The following is an 11,193-nucleotide window of genomic DNA, read 5'->3' on the forward strand; positions in this document are numbered from 1 at the left end:
TTACCCCAACCCAAAAGGAACAAACCGTGGGAAGAACCAGCACTGGGTCATTGACCTCTGAGCACCGGGCTTTGCTTGAGAGCACGTGGAGAGTTTCTGCTGACACTGTGATCTGGGACTGGAAGAAGGAGACCCAAACATGAGGCTTTAAAGAGTTACCAAGTTCCCTGTGTTCTAAGCAGAAGCAAAAAAAAAAAAAAAAAAAAAACGCACTCTGGAGGACGCTTCTTTGATTCAGTCCCATAAGATTCATGCAAATCCAAGTTAATGACAAAATCCCGAAACACAGGAGGTCACACATAAGTGACAGTCAGCAGAACTGATACACAATAGATTAAGGGCTTCTCTAACACAGAATACAAACCTTTTGTTTGTTTGTTTTTTGTTGTTGTTGTTGTTGTTGTTTTTAATTTACAGGAAAAGAAAAAAAAGAACATCCTTGGCGATTACTTACCAATTATGATGGAGATAGAGTGCCAGTACATTGGAGAAATCTGGCAGATACCACCTTAATCAAGTACTCAAAGTTAAGTTCACCAGTAGTACAAATTGGCATCACACATGAGGTGGTGTTCTAAGAACATGACATCACCTTTATTGTATTCCAAATACAGAACTGGAATTTAATCACAAGGAAACAGTCAGATAAGCCCAAATTATGGGACAGTCTACAAAACGACTGGTCTGTACACCTCAGATATTTCAATGTCATAAAAGACAAAAAAAAAAACTGTTTCAGGGGTGCCTGGGTAGCTCAGTCGGTTAAGCGTCTGACTTCAGCTCAGGTCATGATCTCACGGTTTGTGAGTGTGAACCCCACGTCGGGCTCTGTGCTGATAGCTCAGAGCCTGGAGTCTGCTTCAGATTCTGTGTCTTCCCCTCTCTCTCCTCCTCCCATGCTCACACTTTGTCTCTCTCTGTCTCTCAATAATAAGCGTTAAAAAAAAAATTTAAAAAACAAAAACAAAACTGTTTCAGATTAAAGACTGTTCCTAGCCCAATGAGACTAAGGAGATTTGACATCTGAATTTCTGGATTGAAAAAAAGTTGCTGCAAAGTATATTATTGAGACAACTGGAAATGAATATGTACAATGTGATAGATTTAAAATAACCTGTAATTCTTTGACATTCCTCTGGCTGAGAAATGGGGACATATTTCTCCTTTTAAATCTGGGCTGGCCTAACAGAATGGGAAAAGATATTTGCAAATGACATATCGGACAAACGGCTAGTATCCAAAATCTATAAAGAGCTCACCAAACTCCACACCCGAAAAACAAATAACCCAGTGAAGAAATGGGCAGAAAACATGAATAGACACTTCTCTAAAGAAGACATCCGGATGGCCAACAGGCACATGAAAAGATGCTCAACATCACACCTCATCAGGGAAATACAAATCAAAACCACACTCAGATATCACATATCACCTCACGCCAGTCAGAGTGGCCAAAATGAACAAATCAGGAGACTATAGTTGCTGGAGAGGATGTGGAGAAACGGGAACCCTCTTGCACTGTTGGTGGGAATGCAAATTGGTGCAGCCACTCTGGAAAACAGTGTGGCGGTTCCTCAAAAAATTAAAAATAGACCTACCCTATGTCCCAGCAATAGCACTGCTAGGAATTTACCCCAGGGATACAGGAGTACTAATGCATAGGGGCACTTGTACCCCAATGTTTATTGCAGCACTCTCAACAATAGCCATATTATGGAAAGAGCCTAAATGTCCATCAACTGATGAATGGATAAAAAAAATTGTGGTTTATATACACAATGGAGTACTACGTGGCAATGAGAAAGAATGAAATATGGCCCTTTGTAGCAACATGGATGGAACTGCAGAGTGAAATGAGTGAAATGAGCCATACAGAGAAAGACAGATACCATATGTTTTCACTCTTATGTGGATCCTGAGAAACTTAACAGAAACCCATGAGGGAGGGGAAGGAAAAAAAAAAAAAAAAAAAGAGGTTAGTGTGGGAGAGAGCCAAAGCATAAGAGACTCTTAAAAACTGAGAACAAACTGAGGGTTGATGGGGGGTGGGAGGGAGAGGAGGGTGGCTGATGGGTATTGAGGAGGGCACCTTTCGGGATGAGCACTGGGTGTTGTATGGAAACCAATTTGACAATAAACTTCATATATTGAAATCAATCAATCAATCAATCAATCTGGGCTGGCCTGTCACTGCTTTTACAAATGGAATAGAGTGAAAGTCAAGGGATGCCAATCCTGAACCCAACCTTTATTTTATTTTATTTTATTTTTTTCTGAGCTCAATCTTTAAAAGGCAATTTCTGCTTCTTCCACTTATACTCTTTCCTGAATTTGATCATTGTATTGTTGTTATATAGGAAAGTGATTTTATTCTTAAGATTTATTTAATGATTAACTATCACGATGTCTGCAATTTCTCTCCCATAGCTCAATTAAAGTGTGTGTGTGATGGGGCGCCTGGGTGGCGCAGTCGGTTGAGCGTCCGACTTCAGCCAGGTCACGATCTCGCGGTCCGTGAGTTCGAGCCCCGCGTCGGGCTCTGGGCTGATGGCTCGGAGCCTGGAGCCTGTTTCCGATTCTGTGTCTCCCTCTCTCTCTGCCCCTCCCCCGTTCATGCTCTGTCTCTCTCTGTCCCAAAAATAAATAAACGTTGAAAAAAAAAAAAAATTTAAAGTGTGTGTGTGAGAGAGAGAGTGAGAAAGCAAGCGTGCACAAATGTGGCAAAATGTTAACAACTGATGAATCTAGATGAAGTGTATACAGGTGTTCCCTGAATAATTTTTACAACTTTTCTAAGCCTTCATATTTTCCCCAAAAAAAGTTAAAAGAGAAAGGATTAAATCTCAAAGAGGGGGAAAAAAGCAATGACTAGACTTCTCTTTTTGGCCAAGATGAACACACAAGGACCATCCCACCCAAAGTATCTAAAACAAACAAACAAAAAAAACCAGACAAAATATCTAAAACAACAGTTTTTAAGGTACTCTATATGAAGCAACGGAGGACAGTGATCTCTGAGAGACAGGAAACTGACAAGGTGAGTCCTACAACTGCCCCAGCTTGCTACATTGAGAGTTTCCAAGCATGGCAGAAGGAAGAGAAAGTTGAGACATAGTCTGGCAGACTCCCTGAGTTCAGAAAAGAGACCCTAGAGTCCAGGGAGACAGAAGCAGCTAGAGCTCACAGGACAGAATAACAGAAAAATGACAGCTTCACAGAAACAGAATACTGGACAGATCTGCAGAGAGTCCTCCCTCAACTATTTCTGATCAGTGTATGCATCTAAGGAAATGGTCCTAGGCCAGAGAAAGAACCACCTGTAAAGATTAGAGAGAAGCGTTCTTGTCACTCACATTGGGCTAGGAACAGTGCCTATTTCAATCAGGCTGGAAAAACTCAAAATTTACAAGGCACTGGGTAGAGTATTCAGGAAGGTCTTGCCTCAGTAGTGGAGAAGCAGCCCTACAATGAGCACTGCTCCAGACCTACCTGGCATCCAAACAAAGATTACCAGCTATACAAAGAGTCAAGAAAATACAACTGATAGGGGGAAAAAGAATTAGTAAAAAGCAATCCAGAACTGACACAGATGTTAGCATTTACAGAAAAGAACATTAATACAGTTATTATAACTGTATTGTATATATTCAAAAAAGTAGAGTCACAGAAAATATTAAGGAGGACCCAAATGAAATGAAATGAAAATGAAAAATGAAAAATAAAATGCATGACAATATCAAATAGGCCAGGAGGGGATAAATGAAAGAATATATTGTAAGGTTCTTATATTACATGTGAAGAGGCATAATATCACTTTAAGGCAGACTATGATAGATAAATATATATTATAAACCCTTAAGCAATCACTAACATATCAAAATAAAGAATTATAATTAATAAAGCAACTAAGGAGATAAAATCATATCAAAAAGAAACTTGATTAGTCCAAACGAAGGTAGAAAACTAGGAATGGGGCAACAAATAACAGGTGGGACAAATAGAAAACAAATAGCAAAAGGAGATACTCAAATCTAACCATATTAATAATCAAATTAAATATAAATGGTATAAATAGCCTGATTAAAAGGCATAGCTTATCAGGTTGAATAAAAAAGCAAGACCCAACTATATGCTGCCTACAAAAAGTGCACTTTAAATATGAAGATGATGTAACAAATAGGTTAAAAGTGAAAGGATGGAAAGAGAGAAACCACGCTAACACTAGCCGAAAGAAAATGAGATCAATTACTTTAAAATCAAACAAAATACATTTCAGACCAAAGAATATTTCCAGGGATAAAGAAGGTCATTTTATCATTATAAGGATAAAGGATCAATTCATCAAGAGAAAATAACAATCTTAAACATTTATGAACCTAATAACAGTACCTCAAAATACATGAAGTTAAAACTGAAAGAACTGCACAAAGAAATAGATGACTCCATAATTATAGTCAGAGATTTTAACACTACTCAATAATTGCTAGACCACGTATGCAGAAAATCAGTATGGATATAGAAAATTTTAAAAACTGATCACTTGACCTGATTGACTTTTGTAAAACACCTAACAATAGCAGAAAACACATTCTTCTCAAGTGCACAAAGAACTATTCTGGGTCACAAGACTCAATAAAATACAATAGGATTCAAGTCATACAACCTATGTTCTCTGACCACAGAAAAATTAAATTAGAAATCAATAACTAAAAGATCCTTGGAAAATCCCCCAGTATTTGGAAACCAAACAATACCTTTCTTTATAACTGGGAGATTAAAGAAAAAGTCAAAAGAGGAATTTTAAAAGTATTTGCAACTGAATGAAAATGAAAACAACATATCAGGATTTGTAGATGTGATTCACGCATTACTTAAGGGAAAACCTACAACACTAAATGTCTATATTAAGAAAAAGAAAGCTTTCAAATCAATCATCTCAGCTTCTACCTTACAAAACTAGAAAAGAAAGAGCAAATCAGACATAACGCAGAAAAAAGGAATAATAAAGACCAAGGCAGAATCCAATGAAATAGAAAAGAAGAAAACAATAGAATCAAATAAAGCAAAGGCTGGTTCTTTCAGAAAAATCAGTAAAATGGATTAAGCTTTAACCAGACTAATCAGGAAAAAAAGTAAAAAGATAAATTATCAATAACAGGAATGCAGAGTTGATATCACCACATATTCTGTAGGTATTAAGAATAAAAATAGATCCTTTTATAAGTCATAAGTGTGATAATTGATGTTCATGCTGTTTTGTGACATGTGCCTCCTTCAAACCTTGTAACAACTGCAGTGTATTGTCCATCTCATGTGAAAAAAACAAACAAACAAGAAAAAGGGGGTAAAAATAGATTATTATGAATAGTAATAACTTTATGCCAATAAATTTCACAACCTAGATAAAATGGAAAAACTCCTTGAAAGAAATAACTTACCATAGCTCACACAAAAATAAATAGATAACTTAAAAAGCCCTATATCTGTTAAAGAAATTGAAATTGTACTTAAAAGCCTTTCCACATGGAAAATTTCAGGCCCACATAGCTAGAAGTAATAATATTAGCTCTATAGAAATTATAGAGGGGCACCTGTGTGGCTCAGTCAGTTAAGCATCCAACTTTGGCTCAGGTCATGATCTCACAGTTCATGGGTTCGAGCCCCGATTCAGGCTCTGTGCTGACAGCTCAGAGCCTGAAGCCTCCTTTGGATTCTGTGTCTCCCTCTCTCTTTGCCCCTCCCCAGCTTGCACTCTGTCTCTCTCTACCTCTCTCTCTCTCTAAAAAATAAACATTAAAAAAATAAAGAAATTAGTGTCTGTACTAATACTAATTCTATAGAAGGAAGAAGTAATACTAATTCTACACAAGAGTTTCCAAAGAAATTGAAGAAGAGGGAGTACTTCCCAACTCATTCTATGCGGCCAATATCACCCCAACTCGAAACCCAGACAAAGATATTACAGGAAACAAAACTACAGACTAATATCTCTCATGTACATAGAAGCAAAAAATCTAAACAAAATTTTAGCAAATTGAACTCAACGGTATAAAAAAGGATAACATAATATAACCAAGTGGGTGTGTTCGCCCCCAAAATGCAGAATTGTTTTACTGTTCAAAAATCAAACAGTAGGGAATGCAAACTGGTACAGCCACTCTGGAAAACAGTGTGGAGGTTCCTCAAAAAATTAAAAATAGACCTACCCTATGACCCAGCAATAGCACTGCTAGGAATTTACCCAAGGGAAACAGGAGTACTGATGCATAGGGGCACTTGTACCCCAATGTTTATAGCAGCACTTTCAACAATAGCCAAATAATGGAAAGAACCTAAATGTCCATCAACTGATGAATGGATAAAGAAATTGTGGTTTGTATACACAATGGAATACTATGTGGCAATGAGAAAGAATGAAATCTGGCCTTTTGTAGCAATGTGGATGGAACTGGAGTGTTATGCTAAGTGAAATAAGTCATACAGAGAAAGACAGATACCATATGTTTTCACTTTTATGTGGATCCTGAGAAACTTAACAGAAGACCATGGGGGAGGGGAAGGAAAAAAAAAAAGTTACAGAGGGAGGGAGCCAAACCATAAGAGACTCTTAAAAACTGAGAACAATCTGAGGATTGATGGGGGGTGGGAGGGAGGGGGGGGTGGGTGATATGTATTGAGGAGGGCACCTGTTGGGATGAGCCCTGGGTGTTGTATGGAAACCAATTTGACAATAAATTTCATATTAAAAAAAATCAAACAGTAATTCATCATATTAGCAAACCAAAGGAGAAAAACCATATAATCATCTCAATAGGTGCAAACACTGCATTTGACAAAATCTAATATTTATTTCTAATAAAAATTCTTGGCAAGCTAGGAGTATGAGGAAACTTCTTCAACCTGATAAAAGACATTTATAAAATACTGACAGCTAACATCACATTCATTGGTTAAAGACTGAATACTCTCCCACTAAGATCAAGAACAAGATATGGGGATGTCTTCTATCACCACTTTTATTCAATATTGTATATAGATACAAAAACTCTAAGCATAATTTCAATAAATTTAACAATATGTAAAAAGGATACTACATCGTGACCAAGTGGGATTCATCCCAAGAGGAATTCAACCCTTCAAAAATCAACCAATTTAATTCTTTTTTGCAAACTAAAAAGAAAACCCAGGTGAAATCATATTTCTAAAAAATAAATAAAAGGAGTCCATATTGAAGAAAGAAGAAAAACTGTCTTTTCATAAATAACATGATTATCTCTGTAGAAATTTCAGTGCAATATACAAAACCGTCACAAAAACTAATAAACTTAGGGAGGCACAAGATACAAGATTGATACACAAAAATGAATTGAATTTCTATATATTGGCAATGAACAATTAAAAATTGAAATTTTAAGATAGCATCAAAAAATAATAAAAGACTTAAGGATAACTGTGACAAAAGATGTGAAAAATCTTTTTTTTTTAAACTACTTCATTGACAAATGATTGACATACAAAAAGGTATACATGTTTAATGTGCACAACTTGGTGAGTTTCAGGTGTGGCTGTTTTTTTGTTTTTTGGTTGTTTTTTTTTTTTTTTTAATTTACATCCTAGTTAGTTAGCATGTAGTGCAACAATGATTTCAGGAGTAGATCCCTCAATGCCCCTTACCCATTTAAAACATCCCCCCCTCCCATAACCTCTCCAGCAACCCTCTGTTTGTTCTCCATATTTAAGAGTCTCTTATGTTTTGTCCCCCTCCCTATTTTTATATTATTTTTGTTTCCCTTCCCTTATGTTCAGCTGTTTTATATCTTAAAGTCCTCGTATGAGTGAAGTCATATGGTATTTGCCTTTCTCTGACTGACTAATTTCACTTAGCATAATACCCTCTAGTTCCATCTACATAGTTGCAAATGGCAAGCTTTCATTCTTTTTGATTGCTGAGTAATACTCCATTGTATATATTTACCACAACTTCTTTTTAATACTTTTTAATTTATTTTTGAGAGAGAGAGAGAGAGAGAGCATGCGATGTCGGGGGGGGGGGGGCGGGTGGGTGGAGGGACAGAGAGGGAGGGAGACACAGATTCCAAGACAGGCTCCAGGCTCTGAGCTGTCAGCACAGAGCCTGATGCAGGGCTTGAACCCATGAACTGTGAGATCATGACCAGAGCCCAAGTCAGATACTTAACTGACTGAGCCACCCAGGTGCCACTAAATACCACATCTTCTTTATTGCTTCATCCATCAATGGATGGATTTGGGCTCTTTCCATACTTTGGCTACTGTTGATAGTGCTGCTATAAACATTGGGGTGCATGTGTCCCTTTGAAACAGCATGGATGTGAAAGATCTTAAACTGAAAAGGACAAAACATTGCTGAGAGAAACTCAAGAGACCTAAATGAATGAGATACATACTTTGTTCATGGGTCAGAAGACTCAATATTGTCAAGATATCAACTCTCCCCAAATTGATCTATAGGTTCAATGCATTTCTAATAAAAATCCCAGGAGATTTTTTTTCTCCAGAAATTGACAAGCTGAAAATCATAATAAAATGCAAAGGACCTAGAACTCCTAAAAACAACTTTGGAAAAGAATATTAGATGATTATGAGCATTACTGTAAAGCTACCATAATTAAAACAGTATAATATAAGCATAAAGATAGATTAATGGACTATAACCAAGATTCCAAAAATAGGGTCAGTTGGCTGGTTCAGCCAGTAGAGCATGCAACTCTTAATCCAGGCTCTTGTGTTCAAGCCCCATGTTGGGGGTAAAGGTTACTTAATAATAATAATAAAATAATAATAATAATAATAAGAAGAAGAAGAAGAAGAAGATGATGATGATGATTCCAAAAATAAAATCATGTAAAAATGACTTTAGACAAAGGTACAAATGCAATTTAATGGAGAAAGAATGTTTTTTTCAATAAATAGTGCTTGAACAACTAAATATTCCTTAAAAAAAAAAACCCATCTCAACCATGTACAAAAATAACTCAAAATGAATGATAGACCTAAATGTAAAACCTAATGTATAAAATATCTAGAAGAAAATCTTTTAAACTGGACTTAAACAAAACCACTCTTTGAAAAACACTTAAGAAAATGGACAAACACCAAATCAAATAAAGATACCACAAAAAACAAGAACTACAGGTCAATATGTCTTATGAATATAGATGCAAAATCCTCAACAAAATATTAGCATACTGAGTCCAACAATATATTTTTAAAAATCAAACATTATGATCAAGTGGGATTTATTCCCAGGATGGAAGTGTAGTTCAGTATTTGCAAAACAATCAATATGATACATCACATCAATAAGAGAAAGGATAAAAACCATATGACCATTTCAATAGATGCAGAAAAAGCATTTGACAAAGTACAACATCCATTCGTGATAAAAACCCTCTGCAAATTAGGTCTAGAGAGAACATAACATAATAAAGGCCTTATGTGAAAAAATACACAGCCCAAATCACACTCAATGGGAAACAGCTGAGAGCTTTTCCTCTATGGTCAGGAACAAGACAGGGATGTCCACTCTACCACATTTATTCAACATAGTACTGGGAGTCCTAGCCACAACAGTTAGAAAACCTAAATAAAAGGCATCCAAGGAAGGATGGTAAGGAAGAAGTAAAACTCTCACGATTTGCAGATGACATGATACTATATATAGAAAACTCCAAAGACTCCACCAAAAACCTACTAGACTTGATAAATGAATTCAGTAAAGTCATAGGATACAAAATCAATGTATAGAAATCAGTTGCACCCTATACACTAATAATGAATCAGCAAAAAGGGAAATTTAAAAAACAATCCTGGGGTTGCTGTGTGGCTCAGTCGGCTAAGTTTCCGACTTTGACTCAGGTCATGATCTCACAGTTGGTGGGTTCGAGCTCTGCACTGGGCTCTATGCTGACAGCTCAGAGCCTGGAGCCTGCTTCAGATTCTTGTCTCCCTCTCTCTCTGCTCCTCCTCCACTCACGCTCTGTCTCTCTCTCTCAAAAGTAAACATCTTTTTTAAATCTTAAAAAAAAATCCCATTTATAATTTCACCAAAGCCAATAAAATACCTAGGAATAAACTTTACCAAAGAGGTGATGAAAGACCTGTACTCTGAAAACTAAAACACTGATGAAAGAAATTCAAGATGACAAAGAAATGGAAAGACATTCCATGTTCATGGGTGGCAAGAATAAATATTGTTAGAATGTCTATATTACTCAAAGCAATCTATAGATTTAATGCAATTCCTACCAAAATATGAAAAGCATTTTTCACAGAACTAGAACAAACAATCCTGGGATGCCTGTCTGGCTCAGTCAGTAGAGCATGTGACTCTTGATTCCAGGTCATGAGTTTGAGCCCCACATTGGGTATAGAGATTACTTAAAAAAATGGAGTAGAACAAACAAACCTGAAACTTTTGTATGGAACCACAAAAGACCTCAACTAGCCAAATCAATCTTGAAAAAGAAAAACAAAACTGGGGGTATCATAATTCCAGATTGCAAGTTATATTAGTTATATTGCAAAGCAGTAGTAATTAAAACACTATGAAACTGGCATAAAATAGACATACAGATCGATGGAATAGAACAGAAAACCCAGAAAACTGGTCAGCTATGTGCGAAAGGATGAAACTGAAACACTTTATTTCACCATATACAAAAATAAACTCAAAATGATTAAAAACTTATTTATTTATTTTTAGAGAGAGATTGAGAGAGAGAGAGTGCAAGTGTGGGGGTGCAGAGAGAAGGGAGGGAGAGAGAATCTTAAGCAGACTCCACACCCAGAGCCCAGCAGAGCCTGATGTGGGGTTCAATCTCACGACCGTGAGACCACGACCTGAGTCAAAATCAAGAGTCAGATGGTTAACCAACTGTGCCACCCAGGTGCCCCAAATGGATTAAAAACTTATATGTGAGACTTGAAACCATAAAAACCCTCGAAGAGAACACATGCAATAACCTCTCTGACATTGGTTATAGAAACTTTTTTCTAGATAGGTCTCCGGGGGCAAGAGAAACAAAAGCAGAAACAAACTATTGAAACTACATCAAAACAAAAAGCTTCTGCGTAGTGAAGGAAACAATAAAACTAAAAGGTAACCTACAGAATAGGAAAATATATTTGCAAATGATATACTCAATAAAGGGT

The 11,193-nt window shown here is 36.6% G+C and overlaps 1 non-coding gene across 1 annotated transcript; it reads left to right on the plus strand.

The window, feature by feature from the left end:
• Window positions 1-5,211: 5,211 nt before the first annotated feature.
• On the plus strand, window positions 5,212-5,314 carry LOC123576312. The gene has a single exon (XR_006701319.1). It is a non-coding gene; the product is annotated as a small nucleolar RNA U13 (small nucleolar RNA).
• Window positions 5,315-11,193: the final 5,879 nt, after the last annotated feature.

This window comes from Leopardus geoffroyi, chromosome C2, assembly GCF_018350155.1.
Source record: "Leopardus geoffroyi isolate Oge1 chromosome C2, O.geoffroyi_Oge1_pat1.0, whole genome shotgun sequence".
NCBI lineage: Eukaryota > Metazoa > Chordata > Mammalia > Carnivora > Felidae > Leopardus > Leopardus geoffroyi.